The following is a 20,893-nucleotide window of genomic DNA, read 5'->3' as shown; positions in this document are numbered from 1 at the left end:
AAAAGAGAATGTACGGTTGTGGTCGAACGGCCTTACAAAGCAGTACGAGAAATTTAAAGCTGAACAGGGATACAATTCTAACCGAACGGTTTACAAAATACAATACCGAACGGTCCTGCAAAAGAAACGGGAAAGGGTGATCGAACGATCACCTTACTATCAGGCTATGCTACTGACCGAACGGTTCTACGGTTCGGTCTTAACTTCTACTTCTACTAAATTATCTTCCTCCAGCGCCTCTTCCAGCAGCTAGTCTCCTTCTACTCACATCTACACGGATGATCATTGCAACAGAAGGACAACCGAACGTACAAAACAGACAAGACAGGAAACACAGGGTAAGCTTATATAATTTAATTCATGTATAAACATATATTTCACACAATCAACCAAACAAGATAATTCATCATTCGTTCATACAAAGCCTAATACTAGACTGACTGTTCGGACTGTATGAAATCTGTGTAGCTACGACATTCGTGCACTCGGGTAATGTAGTAACTAGGATACCCTCAACAGCTGCCACCCGAGGTTAGTCCTATCTGTCCAAATTAACCATAAGGACTAGGACCTTCTGCCGTTTCCACACATGACTTACCCTCCTCTACGTGAGGACGAGTAATCACGGAACATCAGAATGAACCGCCAGCTTAGCATACCCACATTCATACTTTACCAATTCCAATATACAATCATGAGTCATTCCTCCCCGGAACGCTCGTCCATAATCCAAAACATTTCATCCATATCATATTCTCTTCATCTTTCATTAATAATCATCTCAATTAAACCGTTCGTTCAAAGATCACTAAGGGTACCAAATACCGAACGTTAACTTTAACCTTTAACTAGACCGAACACTTGGAGTGTGACCGAGAGGTCTCCCGTTCCAGAACAGACTAAGGCCGGGAGGGTTACTATCAGGTTGAGAAAGAAACCGAGTGCAATAGATATCGCAAGAATCGAATGGAACGAATGTTAATTACAAAGTGGGCAAATTAAATGAACTGACCCTTGTGAGCTCAAACCGAACACCGAAAAGACCATGCCAATTGCTAATACTCTAGGCCGGAATGAATGGATGCGGACACTTTAAGACATTCAAAGAATAATACTTAGAAGAATTCACATGAAGAAACCGAACGCTTATATATACTTAGCTTATTTGAATTTAGCATCAAGAAAACTGAATGTCAGTCAATGACCGAACACGGTAGAGAGAGAACTCTATTGAAGTTGGACGAACGCTATTTTCATCAAGATAGATTATAGGAAAGAGAATGAGCGCTTGGTGTAAGACCGAGAACTTCTCAGTACGAGCGTTTGGTGTAAGACCGAGCACTACTCAGTAAGAGCGCTTGGTGTAAGACCGAGCACTACTCAGTAAGAGCGCTTGGTGTAAGACCGAGCACTACTAAACTTATATTAGAAAGCTTGATAAATATAATAAGATACTATTGGAGTAGTGTTTAAGAATAAACGAAAATATACAAATACATACATATATATATATATATATATATATATATATATATATATATATATATATATATATATATATATATATATATACACTTAAGTTTATAACCGAACACCAAGAACCAATTATGCTTGGCCGAACGCTCATGCACAGTATTTCGAAACGAAGACGCTCGTCCTTAACTAGGATTCTTCCCAAATGAAAGAATCCGATTCCAACCAAGTTCACAAGAAAAACCGAACGGTCAAGGACCGTTCAGTGACGAACATACATTTTCATAGGGAAAATGTAATACTAGAATTATTTATATTCAACTCATTTCTCAGCATATATCTTCATAATTTCATACATTCATATCATAGTCAATTTCCATACTTCATACAATCCAAATATAGCAATCATCATATATCATATTAATTCGGTCAATTCAACGAACGTTCATGCAATACAAGTAACATACAAATTAAATTAATAAGCTTCCCTTACCTCTATTGTGACCGAACGCTCACATCTCGTATAGAATAGCTCACCATCAAAATCTCAGAATCTTACGGTTCACTATTTATGAAACTAAACCAAACAAAAAGCCAGAAATGGGTTCAGAACGAGATTATGAACTCATGCAACCAGAACTTGGTTTGCATGTGCCAGAAAACGAACGTCTAAAGGAGAAGAAGAACTTACCAGTTCAGAACCCAAAACCGATCGGTTCAAACTGAAGCTCTTGACGCCGGAAGTGCTTCTACGGTGCTTGAATGGAGATCGGAGAAGAGAAAGGGTGAGATTTCGTAGAGAGAAGAAAAGGTTTTTAGAGAGAAGGAGGAGGTTTCAGAAGGTTGAAGATGGCCGGTGCATGCAGAGAAGTGGCACGAACTTAGAAAAATTTCAGTTTTACTATACCTTCAAAATGTTCGTCCAATCCGCAACACACACATGTTTTCCACTTTTTGAATCTCAGACCTCCTTTGCTTGACATCTAGCGTCCGTTCAGAGAGTTTGGGTGCGTTTTAAATGGGCTTTGACATTCCCCCTAACTACAAAAATTTTCGTCCTCGAAAATTAAGACTTACCAGAGAATAGATGGGGTTACAAGTCTCTCATTGCATCTTCCACTTCCCAAGTAGAGTCGCCCATCTTCTCGTCCCAGACCACTCTCACCAATCTAATGGCTTTTCTCTTGTAATACTTGGTTCGGCTATCTTCAATACGTACTGGTTGCATCTCTAACGTTCGGTCTTGACGAAAACGAACGTCTTCTAACTCCAGTACATGAGAAGGGTCTATTATGTACTTCCGAAGTTGAGAAACGTGGAAGACTGGATGAAGATTGGATAGTTGAGGAGGCAAGGATAACTCGTAAGCAACTGGTCCAATTATCCTTAGGATTTGGTAAGGGCCAACGATCTTAGGAGACAAGTTCTTAGGACGAACGACTCTGCCTACTCCAGTGGTTGGATTTGTCAGAGCGGCTGCAGCGGAATGGTTAGCGTGGGATAACAAACCAAGAGGGGGGGTGAATTGGTTCTTACTAAATTCGTGTGCCTTAAAAATTTCTACTCAATTAAACTTACTTAGCAAATAATAAAGACAATTAAATAGAGTAAGGTTGAGAGAAATTTGCACAGTTGATTTTATCCTGGTTCGGATCTTACCAATCCTACGTCCAGTCGCTTATCTCAAAAACAAGATAAACAATTCACTAATCACAAAACTATTACAAACTACAATCACACAGATACAATTTGTAAAAGTTTAGAAAACACCTCTCTTGAAGCCACAAGAGATGAAACAACACCTCCTTTGAATCTTCACAAAGGATGAAACACTTCCTCCGAATACTTCACGAAGGATGAATTCCTCTTCCAAACACTTCCTTAGATGCACCAAGGATGAACCAGCTATTCCTCTATCACCGTAGCAGTATTTCACCAACTCTACAGACAGAGTTTCCTTAGCTGAGCAAGAGTACACAATTCTCAAGAGTTTCAGAGTATTTGAGCGCAAGGGAAGAGTTATGTTGAGAGAAAATGAGAGTCTATTTATAGACTCATCCAAAGTCTCTTCCATTCTTCGAAAATGAGCCATCTGACTGTCTTAATCGATTAAATCAAGTATTAATCGATTAAACTAAGTATAACGGCTAGTTTTTCAAATCTGAAACCCCTAACGGCTAGTGTTAATCGATTATTCTCAGGTTTAATCGATTAACTAATCGATTAATTTAGGCTTTAATTGATTATTCCAGTGTAACGGCTAGTCTTCAACTCTGGACCCTCCAACGGACTGTTTTAATCGATTAATCTCAGGATTAATCGATTATGTAATCGATTAAACCAAGCTTTAATCGATTAATCCAGAGGCAATTTTGGTTTTCATTTGTCAGCCTCGTTTTAATAGATTAAGACCCTTTTTAATCGATTAATACAGTGCACTTTGGACTCTGGTTTTTGATTATATGGTATGAAATTACATGGAATCAAAAACACTCAAATGTCTAAGTCCTAGACACTAAATTATAATTATTACAAAAGCTTTTCCATAGCAATACAAGTCTTCCTAACATCTTGATTTCTTCTTGACTTGATTTGGACATCATCAAAACTTCATCTTCATTATTTTGCTAACAGGATTCAGTCTAAGAAAGACATGATCCTTGCAGCGAACTCCAAAGGCCTTCTCCTCTTGTCAGCGTAGGACTTCTGCCTGCTCCGTGACGCTTTCAACCTCTCTTGAATTAACTTCACCTTCTCGGTTGTCTGCTAAATAAGCTCAGGTCCAATCAACACCTTTTCTCCTTCCTGGAACCAAAAGAGTGGCGTTCGACACTTCCTCCCGTAAAGAGCTTCAAAAGGAGCCATTCCGATGCTGAATTGGAAACTATTGTTGTAGATGAATTCAACTAGTGGTAAGACTTCATCCCATACGCCCAAGTGATCTAGGACGCACGTCCTAAGCAAGTCCTCCAGTGTCTGGATGGTCCTCTTAGATTGACTGTCCGTTTGAGGGTGATACGCTGAGCTCATATGCAGCTTGCTACCTAACTCATTTTGCAGGGACTGCCAAAACCGAGACGTAAACCTTGTATCTCGGTCAGAGATGATGCTGGACGACACTCCATGCAAACGAACGATCTCGTTGATGTAGAGTTGTGCAAGCTTCGTCATGGACATCTTCAGGTTGATAGCTAAGAAGTGTGCACTCTTAGTCAGCCGATCCATTATTACCCAGATGGAGTCGTGATTCTTGACCGTACGGGGTAAGTGGGTCACGAAGTCCATCGAGATGTTGTCCCACTTCCACTCAGGAATCTCCAGTTGCTGAAGTAGACCGCCCGGTCTCTAATGCTTTGCCTTAGCTTGTTGACAAGTTAAACATGATGCCACAAACCTTGCGACATCACTCTTCATTCCCGGCCACCAGAAGGACTTCCTGAGATCTTGATACATCTTAGTCATGCCAAGATGCATGCTAAGACGACTTTGATGCCCTTCCTCCAGGATTATCCTCTTCAACTCACCATCATTCCGAACGCACGTCCTATCTCTGTATCGTAGGAGACCGTCCATTCCAGTATTGAAGTACTTGGCTTTGTCTGTACCGAGCGCGCTCAAGATCTTTTGCAGATGTTCATCAGCCGACTGCTTCTCTCTAATTCGGTCAAAGACGTCACTGGATACTCTAAGGGTACAACACCGTATACCGCTCGGCTCCAACTTGAACTGCAACCTCAAGTCTCTAAAACCCTCAACCAAGCTGAGTTCTCTTACCATCATAACCGAGACATGAACTGCTTTTCTGCTTAAAGCGTCCGCTACTATGTTCGCCTTCCCTGGATGGTAGAGTAGTTCAAAATCATAGTCCTTCAGAAACTCAAGCCACCTCCTCTGCCTCATATTCAACTCCTTCTGATCAAAGAGGTACTTTGAGACTCTTGTGATCACTGAAGACTTGGAATGTGGATCCATACAAGTAGCGCCTCCAAATCTTCAACGCGAAAACCACAGCTTCCAACTCCAAGTCATGTGTAGGATAGTTCTTCTCGTGGATCTTCAGCTGCCAAGAAGCGCACGCGACTGCTCTCCTCTCTTGCACAAGCACACAACCCAAACCTTGATGAGAAGCATCATAGTAGACTTCGAATGGTTTGGCCGTCTCAGGAATGACCAAGACCGGAGCGCTCGTTAACTTCTGCTTCAGTTCTTGGAAACTAGATTCACACCGATCGGTCCAAGCGAACGGGTGATCCTTTCTGGTCAACTGCGTCAACGGCGCTACTATCTTAGAGAATCCTTCAATAAAACTCCTATAGTAGCCCGCCAGCCCCACGAAACTTCGGACTTTAGTGACCGAACGTGGACTCTCCCATTCCAACACCGCTCATACCTTGGCCAGATCGACTGAGATACCTCCAGCAGAGACTACGTGCCCCAAGAACTGCACTTCCTTCATCCAAAACTCACACTTGGATAACTTGGCGTACAACTCCTTTTCCCTCAATACGCCCAACACCATCCTCAAGTGTTCTTCATGTTCTTCACAACTTTTGGAGTAGATGAGGATATCATCAATGAAGACGACCATGAACTTGTCCAGGAATGGCCTAAAAATGCGATTCATGTAGTCCATGAATATCGCTGGTGCATTAGTGACACCGAACGACATCACTACATACTCGTAGTGTCCGTAACGAGACCGGAAGGCAGTCTTCTGAACGTCCCCTTCCTTAACCCGAATCTGATGATACCCAGACCTCAAATCAATCTTTGAAAATATAGTATCCCCATGTAGTTGATCCAACAGATCATCAATCCGAGGCAAGGGGTACTTGTTCTTGATGGTCAGCTTGTTTAATTGCCTATAATCAACGCAAAGCCGAGAGCTGTCATCCTTCTTCTTAACGAGCAGCACAGGAGCTCCTCGAGGTGATGCACTTGGCCGAATGAAATTTTTATCCATTAACTCTTCAATCTGCTTCTTCAGTTCGACCAACTCTACTGGTGACATCCAATATGGTGCAATAGAAATGGGCCCTGCTGTCGACACCAAATCAATTGTGAATTCTACCTCGCGAGGAGGAGGTAGTCCGTGTACCTCATCCGGAAAGACGTCCGGGAATTCATTCACAACCGCTCGTTCTCCACTCAGCTTTCTACTGGACGATCGGTCATGACTTAAATCTTCAAACTCCTTATCCGCGTGCGTCATTATTAGAAAACAGCTCGCACCCTCCATGATATCTTCCCTTAATTGACCGAGCGAGACCGAAAACTCTTCTTCTTCTTCATCAGGAATTACTAACTTCTTCTCACCACAATCTATGAGAATGCGATTGGCAGCCAACCAATCCATTCCTAAAATCACCTCTAACTCTTTTAGAGGTAAATAGATAAGGTTCACCTTATATCTACGCCCTTCCACCTCAATAGGACATCTAATGCACATAATAGATGTGCTAACCTCACTAGCCGCTGGGGTTGACACCACCAAGTCAAACTGCATCTCGCTCTCAGTTAACCCCAGTTTTTCAACGCTGATATGAAGGAGTGTGTTGCCCCCAAATCATACAACACACAGCAGGCAGTCCATACAATAAGCAAGTGCTAGTGATAAGTGTACCTGAGCTTGCCGCTTCCGCGCCTGTTATAGCATAAACCCTACCGACCGCCTGTGCCCGGCCACCACCCCTTGATTGATTTCTTCCAGCATTTGGTGGCCTCATCACCGCTCGTCCTCCCACATTACACTCGCTCTCCAGATGTCTGTTCCTCCTACAATGAGTGCAAAACTTTCCTCCCACCAATTGAGGACATGATGATCGGTAGTGTGGTCCTCCACATTGAAAACACGTCACTGTCCCTTACTGTCCAGACCGACCGGCAGCAACCAAAAATTGTGACTGAGACCCACCAGAAGTAGATGGTGGTATAGGACGAGCATAAGGATTTCTTCTTAAATTCATGTTGCTCCTGGACGAGACCGGTCCCCTAACCGTCTGTTGTTGCTTCTTCTGCTGTTCCACTTCTGCCACGTTCTTCTCCAATACTTTGGTTCTCTCCACCATGGCAGGAAAGGAGTTTATGCACAGGCTGGAGATCAGCAACTTCAAATCACTCCTCAGCCCATTTTTGAACTTCCGACACTTCCACTCTTCACTGGTAGCCATAGTATTAAACCTCACTAAGGGCTTGAACTTGTTGGTGTACTCCGATACTGACATCCCACCTTTCACCAACTGAAGAAACTCCACCTCCTTGACAAAACGAACGGTATCTGGGAAGTATTCTTCATAAAACTTGCTTCTGAATACTTCCCATGAGATGGGACTTTGGGTGTCCGCCAGAATCATTTTCATGCTCGTCCACCAATAACTAGTCTCTTCAGTCAACAGATACTCTGTAAAGGCCAGCCTCTTGTCATCCAGACACCCCTTTGCATTGTAGATCCGCTCCATGTCACGCAACCACTGATCTGCCTCATCAGGAAGACACTTCCCATTGAATTTGGCTGGGTGATGCTGTAAGAAACTCTCTAAGCTCCACTCGGTTTAATGGGTAGCGTTGGAAGTGGATGCTCCAGGAGTAATCCTCGTAGTTGATATGATTTCCATTAGCTGCCTCGCTTCTGAGTTCGCTTGTGCGACTTCCAAACTCTGTAAAGCGGTTGTGTTCTGTTGTACTAACGCAGCGTTCTTCTACTGAAGAGCTTCTATTACTGATTCCAATAGTCTTGTGGTATCAGATGCATCACGATCGGTAGGTTGAGGAGGAGGTCTCGGGGCCATTAGTTCTCTGAGAAGCAGAGAAAATAATCATTAGTTTAATTCAAGGAGTTTGAAATACTCATTAACGAACGTTGAGCACACAGCAAAAGCATAGTGTACTCATAACCTACAGTGATCTTTAAGGAACAAAAGTGCTCTGATACCACTAATGTAACATCCCAAAAATACAGTCTAAAACTATATAATAGAATAATCACATTAAATACTAATACATATCAGTCTTACACTAAAAGAGAACGTACGGTTGTGGCCGAACGGTCTTACAAAGCAGTACGAGAAATTTAAAGCTGAACAGGGGTACAATTCTAACCGAACGGTTTACAAAATACAATATCAAACGGTCCTGCAAAAGAAACGGGAAAAGGTGATCGAACGATCACCTTACTATCATGCTATGCTACTGACCGAACGATTCTACAGTTCGGTCTTAACTTCTACTTCTACTAAGTTTTCTTTCTCCAGCGCCTCTTCCAGCAGCTCGTCTCCTTCTACTCACATCCACACGGATGATCATTGCAACAGAAGGACAACCGAACGTACAAAACAGACAAGACAGGAAACACAGGGTAAGCTTATATAATTTAATTCATGTATAAACATATATTTCACACAATCAACCAAACAAGATAATTCATCATTCGTTCATACAAAACCTAATACTAGATTGACTGTCCAGACTGTATGAAATCTGTGTAGCTACGACGTTCGTGCACCCGGGTGATGTAGTAACTGGGATACCCTCAACAGCTGCCACCCGAGGTTAGTCCTATATGTCCAAATTAAACATAAGGACTAGGACCTCCTACCGTACCCACACATGACTTACCCTCCTCTACGTGAGGACGAGTAATCACGGAACATCAGGATGAACTGCCAGCTTAGCATGCCCACATTCATACTTTACCAATTCCAATATACAATCATGAGTCATTCCTCCCCAGAACGCTCGTCTATAATCCAAAACATTTCATCCATATCATATTCTATTCATCTTTCATTAATAATCATCTCAATTAAACCATTCGTTCAAAGATCACTAAGGGTACCAAATACCGAACGTTAAACTTTAACCTTTAACTAGACCGAACCCTTGGAGTGTGACCGAGAGGTTTCCCGTTCCAGAACAGACTAAGGCCGGGAGGGTTACTATCAGGTTGAGAAAGAAACCGAGTGCAATAGATATCACAAGAAATGAATGGAACGAATGTTAATTACAAAGTGGGCCAACTAAATGAACTGACCCTTGTGAGCTCAAATCGAACACCGAAAAGACCATGCCAATTGCTAATACTCTAGGCCGGAATGAATGGATGCGGACACTTTAAGACATTCAAAGAATAATACTTAGAAGAATTCACATGAAGAAACCGAACACTTATATATACTTAGCTTATTTGAATTTAGCATCAAGAAAACCGAATGTCAGTCAATGACCGAACATGGTAGAGAGAGAACTCTATTGAAGTTGGACGAACGCTATTTTCATCAAGATAGATTATAGGAAAGAGAATGAGCGCTTGGTTTAAGATCGAGCACGACTCAGTACGAGCGCTTGGTGTACGACCAAGCACTACTCAGTAAGAGCGCTTGGTATAAGACCGAGCACTACTCAGTAAGAGCGTTTGGTGTAAGACCGAGCACTACTAAACTTATATTAGAAAGCTTGATAAATATAATAAGATACTATTGGAGTAGTGTTTAAGAATAAACGAAAATATACAAATACATATATATATATATATATATATATATATATATATATATACTTAAGTTTATAACCGAACACCAAGAACCAACTATGTTTGGCCGAACGCTCATGCACAGTATTTTGAAACGAAGACGCTCGTCCTCAACTAGGATTCTTGCCAAATGAAAGAATCCGATTCCAACCAAGTTCACAAGAAAAACCAAACGGTCAAGGACCGTTCAGTGACGAACGTACATTTTCATAGGGGAAACTTCATACTAGAATTATTTATAGTCAACTCATTTCTCACCATATATCTTCATAATTTCATACAATCATATCATAGTCAATTTCCATACTTCATACAATCCAAACATAGCAACCATCATATATCATATTAATTCAGTCAATTCAACGAACGTTCACGCAATACAAGTAACATACAAATTAAATTAATAAGCTTCCCTTACCTCTATTGTGACCGAACGCTCACAGCACGTATAGAATAGCTCACCACCGAAATCTCAGAATCTTACGGTTCACTCTTTATGAAACTAAACCAAACAAAAAGCCAGAAGGGTTCAGAACGAGATTATGAACTCATGCAACCAGAACTTGGTTTGCATGTGCCAGAAAACGAACGTCTAAAGGAGAAGAAGAACTTACCAGTTCAGAACCCAAAACCGATTGGTTTAAACTGAAGCTCTTGACCCTGGAAGTGCTTCTATGGTGCCTGAACGGAGATCGGAGAAGAGAAAGGGTGAGATTTCGTAGAGAGAAGGAAAGGTTTTTAAGAAAAGGAGGAGGTTTCAGAAGGTTGAAGATGGCCGGTGCATGCAGAGAAGTGGCACGAACTTAGAAAAATTTCAATTTTACTCTACCTTCAAAATGTTCGTCCAATCCGTAACACACACCTGTTTTCCGCTTTCTGAATCTCAGACCTCCTTTGCTTGACATCTGGCGTCCGTTCAGAGAGTTTGGGTGCGTTTTAAATGAATTCTGACACTTAATATAGAACACAATTTTGGCAATTATAGTTTGAGTTTGATATGTATATATAGATGGTTGTAGGGTTGTGGAAGTTCGGCAGAGGATTATAATTCTTATTAGTCATTTATTAGGTTAGGCAATAATATCAATTATCCTTAATTAGTGTTGATGCCATTTCAAGTTTTATTATGTTTTGGCTTTAAGAGAAATTTTCGACTTGTGTTTATTTTTTTTGGAAGAAATTGTAAGTGATAATTTAAGTAGTAGCTGGAAAATTTGAGAATTGATTAGTCATGATAAATTTTGAATGCTTTATTTGGTTGATTTTAAAACATCAGGACAGTCACATAAGAATATAAGAACTTGTTGTTAATATTTTAAAGAGTAAGAAAAAAAATGTTTTTTTAACGATTTTTTTATAATATTTTGATAACTTTTCGATGATGATTTATGATTAATTCCTTTCAAATATTTTTCTAAAAGTAAATTCAAACATGAGTGTTGTCAAAATGTTATTATTAAAAAATTGTTAATAAAGCCTTAAAGTAATATGCTTTTATGATACGTGAAATTCATATATTATTTGCATTTGGAGGACAGTCATTAATTAACTAGACTAGTTTTGCTCCATTGGTGCTTGTTCATAGGTCATGTTTCTCTCACGTCATATATTATAATTATTGTATGGTGCACTTTTTCAATTATATATCTAATCATGATTTTCATATCACTAGTAAAAAAAAGGAGTTTCTAACGCGGCATATACACTTCGGTTTCGTAAAAACCGAAGCGTATAAAAAGTTGGTGGCAATTTTGTAATAAAAGCCAAGGTATACGCTTCGGTTCTCCACTAACTGTGCCTAAAGCAGTAACTGTCTCGCTATCTAAGTGAACCGAAGTATATAACTCTGCGATATTCCCATATTGCCTCGGTTTTCTGCGCGAAGCAGTATGTGCTGCTGTACTACATCGGTTTCCCCCTAACCGAGGCGTATGCTTTTTTAATAAATTTTTTTAAGGGATTAGGCATCGGGTGGCAGTACAACCGAGGTAGTAGGCTGGATATTGTCTCGGGTATTTTAGGAACCGAGTTACTAGTCCTGGTCTAGGGCAGTAAAAACATATGCCATTGTTTTCCTTCTTCGCGTGTTTCCCCTGCGTTGCTGCCTCCACAACTACGCTACTTCCTTCTTTGCTACCTCCAACCACTTCAGACGGTGCCTCCATTAATCACGCTGAGGGTGGTGCATCTCGCTGCCTCCAACGACGCTGGTGCTCTCTCCATCGCTGCTTCCACCGCTGCCTCCAACGACCTCGGTGCCTTCATTTTTGTCGCGGTGAGGGTTGTGTATCTCATTGCCTCCAACGACGTTTTTGCATTTCTGCTCCCTCCGCCGCCTCCTCCCTCTGCCGCTGCCCCATTCCTTTCTTTCCCTAGCGGCCCCAATCCTTTCTTTCCCTCTCTGTTCCACCTTCTATTTTCACCTTCCACCTCACCACCATGTACCAACCTTTCTCTTTCTCTCTTCTTCTTCTTCTTGATTTTTGTTTTTCAATTTTATTTTCTTTTTTTTTTCAGGTTGGGTTGAGTGTGGGAAACGAGAGAATGAGTAAGGTGTCACCGAAGGAGAAGACCAATGGTATATGAAGAACCAGAGAAGCACGTCGCAACATTTGGACAATTGCCCGATCCTTCTTACGGTTACGGTTTCTACGGGTTTTCGGGTGGGGATTACCCTTACTACCCTCCCCCGGGACCGTCGTCATCTCCGCAACGTCCCCCTCTAGTGCTGCCGTCTCCTCCTCGCGTCTTCACTTGGGATTTTCTCAGCGTCTTCGATAGCTTCGAGAACAGGTATCCGATTTATCCGCCTCGGTTCGAGTCGAGAGCGAGCAGTCTGGATTCGAAGGAGGTGAGGGAGAGGCAGGGGATTCCCGAATTGGAAGATGAGATGGAGCACGAAGTGTCGAGAGAGGCTCTTGTGAAGGAGAAGGAAGGTAAAAAGGTGGCCGGGGAAAAGGGATTCGCTAAAGTGAGGGATTTTGGGGAAGGGCCTTCGAACACTAAAACGGTCCCGTTGCAGCAGGTGAGTAGCAGCGAGGGGAGTTCCAAGACGGTCTCTGTTTTTATTCTCCATACCCTCTTTGTTGTTGAGTTTGAAACATCATTCAACTAAATGCCTTCCTATGTTATGTGGTTTTGTGCAGTTATCTTGTCCAGATGCCTTCCTATGTTATGTGGTTTTGTGCAGTTGTCTTGTCCAGAATCTTGCAGATGGTAGCACCTTTGAGGTTACCTTTAGATCCTCCATTTATACAATTTTCTTGTAGGAAAATAAAATTGGCACGAGCATACCGTAGGGAACCTAGGAAAGACTTCAAGACAAATCTAGAAAATCTTTCATCTCGGAGGGTTAAGGCAAGGAGGCAGTCACGGAGCTCCGAGAACAAGCTAAGGTCGTGGACTCTTGCTCAGCTTCGTTGCTCTAATCTTTCGGAATCCAAGCTCGAGTCTCTGGATGTTGTCTGTACTTAAGATGAAATCCTTTCTAGATTCTTGTTATTTCCTATGTGTTTTCTGGGTTCCATTGATCTTTCTGGATTTTTAGTAGTTCCATTTGCTTTAATATTTTTGCCCAATATTACTTTGATTATGATGTGCCTTTAAATTCTTGATCTTGCTTGGTTCTTCTGTTTTGGTTAATCGGTTCATGTCTTTACTTTGCTGCTTCTTGGATGAATTGAGTCTTCTTGGAGGAATGGAGGAATATGACCCATTAAAAAAAAAACCACCTATTGCCTCGGTTGACCAACATCCGAGGCCAAAAGTTTGGCGAAAAAAAAAATAAAAAAAGGAACACTCTCTACTGTCTCGATTGCATTTGAACCGAGACAAAAGCATACATCTTTTTGACTCGGTTCACAACCGAAGCAAAAAACCTACCACTTTTTACCTCGTCTGTATATACCTCGGTTGTAAAATCGCTGCGAAAAGGTAAAAATAACCACTGCCCTTTAGTGTACTAGTGTATAGTTTTCATATGGAATGCAGGATAAATGTATATAGTATTATTTTATTAAATCATTTAAATGGGATGGTTAGAGTTGTAGGATTCGGGATGCTGGGTGAATTAGAGTAATAATATGTAATTAAGTTAATTAATTACGTGAATTTTTTGGTGTGTATTTGGATAGTTGTTATGTTATTTAAGTGTGTTTCCATATTTTTATTATATTGTTTGAGTCTGTTTGTAGATTGTCGTTATGTTATTTGGATGTGTTGTTATGTTTATTTTTTGTTATGACCAACTATTTACTTATGTTACCAATCCGTACTATTAGTTGCCCTTACCACCAAAATAATATTAATATAAAAATTCAGAGGAAACAAGAAGTTGAATCTGGCAGAGCCGGTTAGACAACTTCTCATCCTTCCACAAAGATGCAATAAGAAAATAGATAAGACAATAAAATTTCTGGGGAAACAAGAAGTTGAATCTGGCAGAGCCGGTTAAACAACTTCTAATCCATCCAAAAATACAATATAATTAAATAACACGAACATTAACATGTTTGGGAAAACAAGAAGTTGAATCTGGCAGAGCCGGTTAGACAACTTCTAATCCTTCCAAAAATGCAATAAAATAAATAAGTAAAGCAATAAATAGTTTGGGGAAACAAGAAGTTGAATCTGGCAGAGCCGGTTAGACAACTTCTAATCCTTCCAAAATATAATAAAAATAAATAAGGAAAGCAATAAAATGTTTGGGGAAACAAGAAATTGAATCTGGCAGAACCGGTTAGACAATTTCTAATCCTTCCAAAATACAAAAATAAACAACTAATAACATACAAATGGCATAACATAATCAACATCACATTTTACAACTATCACACTTGGATATCAACACAAAAGCATACTCTCATTTAAATTCAAGATCATACAGAAACAAAATACTCCATATTCAAGATTTAAGATCAGACAAAAGCAAAATATAGCATATTCAAGACTCAAGATAATACAAAGGGAAATACTCAAAGTTAGCTCCCCTTACCTCTATTCTAGACTTAGTTTCCTCTTCTCAAACCGTTCTCCAGAAACTTCCAGAATTTCCCCTCTTCAACTAGAATTTACTCCAACTCTCTTCTCTCACAATTTCTCTAGAATTTTGGTGTAAATTTCTAGCCTCCCCCCTTGGCTATTTATAGTAAAAAAATTTACTATTCATTTTTACTATTCATTTTTACTATTCATTTTTTTATTCATTTTACTATTGCAAAAATGATTTTTTATTTGCAAATTGGTGAATTCTGATCTCAAAGCTACGTGTAACACTTATCCTTTCCAAAAATAATTTTTTTTTTTTACTATTCACTTTTTACTATTCATTTTTTACTATTCACAATTTACTATTCACTATTTTTTTTTTCTAGTAACTAACAAATATTTTCAAGGATCTTACAACCGACAATGATGGAAGTAGAGAAAGAGTGGAGAAGGGTTTCGTTCGCGGGGGAGAAGATGAACAACGAAAGAGTTTTCACGATTTCTGAAATTTAAATAGGCTATTGCCTCGGTTCTCCACTTAACCGGGGCAATAATACCCTTACTACCTGAGTTCTCCACTTAACCGAGGCGTAAACCCCCTAGAAAATTTTAAAAATACATGATGCCAATGAAGGGAAATGTTAGAGATTTTCAATCAGCACTCAGAAGGAGAAAAGTTGGAGACTTGGTGATTCAAAACCATGTGTATTCATATTGGAGTCTGAGAAGAAACACAAGGAAACAATGTACGAAATAACTTGTTTTTGTTGAAGAACATTGAAGGGTCATCAATTGGGGCATCTCATACTTTGGATCTGAATCACCATTTTTCAGTAGTTGTGAGGGTTTTGAGAGAAGCTAGCTTGATCACCAGTTGCATATTTCAGTCACTTGTGTCGTTTCTTTCTTCACCAATCTTAAGGTCAAAGGTGAATAATAAGTGGAGATTTGTGTCAAGAGTGATGATGAAAGAGAGACTTGTTCAAAATGTGAATGAATTGGAAAAAAGTGGACTTGGCACTTTGCAAAATGTTGATTGATAATCTAGCCAAAGATTTTGAAGTTGAAAATATTCAATTTGCACGTAAAGACCTTGACGGTGTGCTCGTAGTCATTGAAGGGCTTGAAAATGGATTGGATTGCTTATTTAAGCACCTTATTAACATTCGAGTATATTTTCTTAATATGGTGTCTAACTAAGCTAGAATATTATACACATGTAGATTTCACAAACAAGTTAACCTTATTGACTTTTCTTTATCAGCAATTTCAATTTTCTTTTTTTTTCTTACCTCTCTTTTAGCTTTACTACATTCAGCATTCTTCACGATATTATATTTCTTGCAATTTTAAACAAGAACCATGTAAAACGGAAATGGAAAAAGTAATGAACCTGAAAGCGTGGCGGCACGACCAATGGCGGCAATGGCGTCAGACGCAAGGTGCAAAAGCAATGGCGAACGACGGTTGGGGGCAATGGACGCGCGTAGGTGACGACTACGGACGGACGCCGATTTGGGGCAATGGTCTCGCGACGGCGCCGACAATGGCAGAAGAGGCAAAGCGTGAGGAAGACGAAGAAGAAGAAGGCAATGCTGTAGTGGAAGAAGAAAAATATTGGTTGTTGTGCGCCTAAGGAAGAAGAACTACGGTCACCGACAATGATGGAAGTAGAGAAAGAGTGGAGAAGGGTTTCGTTCGCGGGGGAGAAGATGAACAACGAAAGAGTTTTCACGATTTCTGAAATTTAAATAGGCTATTGCCTCGGTTCTCCACTTAACCGGGGCAATAATACCCTTACTACCTGAGTTCTCCACTTAACCGAGGCGTAAACCCCCTAGAAAATTTTAAAAATACATGATGCCAATGAAGGGAAATGTTAGAGATTTTCAATCAGCACTCAGAAGGAGAAAAGTTGGAGACTTGGTGATTCAAAACCATGTGTATTCATATTGGAGTCTGAGAAGAAACACAAGGAAACAATGTACGAAATAACTTGTTTTTGTTGAAGAACATTGAAGGGTCATCAATTGGGGCATCTCATACTTTGGATCTGAATCACCATTTTTCAGTAGTTGTGAGGGTTTTGAGAGAAGCTAGCTTGATCACCAGTTGCATATTTCAGTCACTTGTGTCGTTTCTTTCTTCACCAATCTTAAGGTCAAAGGTGAATAATAAGTGGAGATTTGTGTCAAGAGTGATGATGAAAGAGAGACTTGTTCAAAATGTGAATGAATTGGAAAAAAGTGGACTTGGCACTTTGCAAAATGTTGATTGATAATCCAGCCAAAGATTTTGAAGTTGAAAATATTCAATTTGCACGTAAAGACCTTGACGCTGTGCTCGTAGTCATTGAAGGGCTTGAAAATGGATTGGATTGCTTGTTTAAGCACCTTATTAACATTCGAGTATATTTTCTTAATATGGTGTCTAACTAAGCTAGAATATTATACACATGTAGATTTCACAAACAAGTTAACCTTATTGACTTTTCTTTATCAGCAATTTCAATTTTCTTTTTTTTTCTTACCTCTCTTTTAGCTTTACTACATTCAGCATTCTTCACGATATTATATTTCTTGCAATTTTAAACAAGAACCATGTAAAACGGAAATGGAAAAAGTAATGAACCTGAAAGCGTGGCAGCACGACCAATGGCGGCAATGGCGTCAGACGCAAGGTGCAAAAGCAATGGCGAACGACGGTTGGGGGCAATGGACGCGCGTAGGTGACGACTACGGACGGACGCCGATTTGGGGCAATGGTCTCGCGACGGCGCCGACAATGGCAGAAGAGGCAAGGCGTGAGGAAGACGAAGAAGAAGAAGGCAATGCTGTAGTGGAAGAAGAAAAATATTGGTTGTTGTGCGCCTAAGGAAGAAGAACTACGGTCACCGACAATGATGGAAGTAGAGAAAGAGTGGAGAAGGGTTTCGTTCGCGGGGGAGAAGATGAACAACGAAAGAGTTTTCACGATTTCTGAAATTTAAATAGGCTATTGCCTCGGTTCTCCACTTAACCGGGGCAATAATACCCTTACTACCTGAGTTCTCCACTTAACCGAGGCGTAAACCCCCTAGAAAATTTTAAAAATACATGATGCCAATGAAGGGAAATGTTAGAGATTTTCAATCAGCACTCAGAAGGAGAAAAGTTGGAGACTTGGTGATTCAAAACCATGTGTATTCATATTGGAGTCTGAGAAGAAACACAAGGAAACAATGTACGAAATAACTTGTTTTTGTTGAAGAACATTGAAGGGTCATCAATTGGGGCATCTCATACTTTGGATCTGAATCACCATTTTTCAGTAGTTGTGAGGGTTTTGAGAGAAGCTAGCTTGATCACCAGTTGCATATTTCAGTCACTTGTGTCGTTTCTTTCTTCACCAATCTTAAGGTCAAAGGTGAATAATAAGTGGAGATTTGTGTCAAGAGTGATGATGAAAGAGAGACTTGTTCAAAATGTGAATGAATTGGAAAAAAGTGGACTTGGCACTTTGCAAAATGTTGATTGATAATCCAGCCAAAGATTTTGAAGTTGAAAATATTCAATTTGCACGTAAAGACCTTGACGCTGTGCTCGTAGTCATTGAAGGGCTTGAAAATGGATTGGATTGCTTGTTTAAGCACCTTATTAACATTCGAGTATATTTTCTTAATATGGTGTCTAACTAAGCTAGAATATTATACACATGTAGATTTCACAAACAAGTTAACCTTATTGACTTTTCTTTATCAGCAATTTCAATTTTCTTTTTTTTTCTTACCTCTCTTTTAGCTTTACTACATTCAGCATTCTTCACGATATTATATTTCTTGCAATTTTAAACAAGAACCATGTAAAACGGAAATGGAAAAAGTAATGAACCTGAAAGCGTGGCAGCACGACCAATGGCGGCAATGGCGTCAGACGCAAGGTGCAAAAGCAATGGCGAACGACGGTTGGGGGCAATGGACGCGCGTAGGTGACGACTACGGACGGACGCCGATTTGGGGCAATGGTCTCGCGACGGCGCCGACAATGGCAGAAGAGGCAAGGCGTGAGGAAGACGAAGAAGAAGAAGGCAATGCTGTAGTGGAAGAAGAAAAATATTGGTTGTTGTGCGCCTAAGGAAGAAGAACTACGGTCACCGACAATGATGGAAGTAGAGAAAGAGTGGAGAAGGGTTTCGTTCGCGGGGGAGAAGATGAACAACGAAAGAGTTTTCACGATTTCTGAAATTTAAATAGGCTATTGCCTCGGTTCTCCACTTAACCGGGGCAATAATACCCTTACTACCTGAGTTCTCCACTTAACCGAGGCGTAAACCCCCTAGAAAATTTTAAAAATACATGATGCCAATGAAGGGAAATGTTAGAGATTTTCAATCAGCACTCAGAAGGAGAAAAGTTGGAGACTTGGTGATTCAAAACCATGTGTATTCATATTGGAGTCTGAGAAGAAACACAAGGAAACAATGTACGAAATAACTTGTTTTTGTTGAAGAACATTGAAGGGTCATCAATTGGGGCATCTCATACTTTGGATCTGAATCACCATTTTTCAGTAGTTGTGAGGGTTTTGAGAGAAGCTAGCTTGATCACCAGTTGCATATTTCAGTCACTTGTGTCGTTTCTTTCTTCACCAATCTTAAGGTCAAAGGTGAATAATAAGTGGAGATTTGTGTCAAGAGTGATGATGAAAGAGAGACTTGTTCAAAATGTGAATGAATTGGAAAAAAGTGGACTTGGCACTTTGCAAAATGTTGATTGATAATCCAGCCAAAGATTTTGAAGTTGAAAATATTCAATTTGCACGTAAAGACCTTGACGCTGTGCTCGTAGTCATTGAAGGGCTTGAAAATGGATTGGATTGCTTGTTTAAGCACCTTATTAACATTCGAGTATATTTTCTTAATATGGTGTCTAACTAAGCTAGAATATTATACACATGTAGATTTCACAAACAAGTTAACCTTATTGACTTTTCTTTATCAGCAATTTCAATTTTCTTTTTTTTTCTTACCTCTCTTTTAGCTTTACTACATTCAGCATTCTTCACGATATTATATTTCTTGCAATTTTAAACAAGAACCATGTAAAACGGAAATGGAAAAAGTAATGAACCTGAAAGCGTGGCAGCACGACCAATGGCGGCAATGGCGTCAGACGCAAGGTGCAAAAGCAATGGCGAACGACGGTTGGGGGCAATGGACGCGCGTAGGTGACGACTACGGACGGACGCCGATTTGGGGCAATGGTCTCGCGACGGCGCCGACAATGGCAGAAGAGGCAAGGCGTGAGGAAGACGAAGAAGAAGAAGGCAATGCTGTAGTGGAAGAAGAAAAATATTGGTTGTTGTGCGCCTAAGGAAGAAGAACTACGGTCACCGACAATGATGGAAGTAGAGAAAGAGTGGAGAAGGGTTTCGTTCGCGGGGGAGAAGATGAACAACGAAAGAGTTTTCACGATTTCTGAAATTTAAATAGGCTATTGCCTCGGTTCTCCACTTAACCGGGGCAATAATACCCTTACTACCTGAGTTCTCCACTTAACCGAGGCGTAAACCCCCTAGAAAATTTTAAAAATACAACTGTTAATAAATATATGCCTTGTTTATCTTTAAAACCAAAACATAAACAACATATTGCTTCGGTTGGCAAGCAACCAATGGCGTAGAGCTTAAGACAAAACGTCTTGAATCAGAGGTTGTTAGTGCATAGAACGTTCCACATACCTTTTGTCAACCTCTACTGCCTCGGTTGGTTAGAGAACTGAGGTAGTAGCCTTATATCAGAAAGGCTATTATGTCAAAAATACTATTTGCAAAAGTGTAGCAGGGTTTTCTGCCTCGGTTGGCCAGAGAACCGAGGCAGTAACCCTATTTCAAAAAGCCTAGCAGGTGAAAAGTTCGCTATGCAGGTGGG

The 20,893-nt window shown here is 40.3% G+C and overlaps 4 pseudogenes; all 4 read left to right on the top strand.

The window, feature by feature from the left end:
- The first annotated feature begins 15,605 nt into the window (after positions 1-15,605).
- Positions 15,606-16,186, top strand: LOC108336785 (uncharacterized; annotated as a pseudogene).
- Positions 16,187-16,843: 657 nt separating this feature from the next.
- On the top strand, positions 16,844-17,424 carry LOC128193875 (uncharacterized; annotated as a pseudogene).
- A 657-nt stretch (positions 17,425-18,081) lies between these two features.
- On the top strand, positions 18,082-18,662 carry LOC128193874 (uncharacterized; annotated as a pseudogene).
- Positions 18,663-19,319: 657 nt separating this feature from the next.
- Positions 19,320-19,900, top strand: LOC128193873 (uncharacterized; annotated as a pseudogene).
- The last annotated feature ends 993 nt before the right edge of the window (positions 19,901-20,893 follow it).

The sequence above is a fragment of the Vigna angularis genome, chromosome 9, assembly GCF_016808095.1.
Source record: "Vigna angularis cultivar LongXiaoDou No.4 chromosome 9, ASM1680809v1, whole genome shotgun sequence".
NCBI classification, from domain to species: domain Eukaryota; kingdom Viridiplantae; phylum Streptophyta; class Magnoliopsida; order Fabales; family Fabaceae; genus Vigna; species Vigna angularis.
The sequence above is the reverse complement of the archived record's forward strand: the minus strand, read 5'-3'. Positions and strand labels throughout refer to the sequence as shown.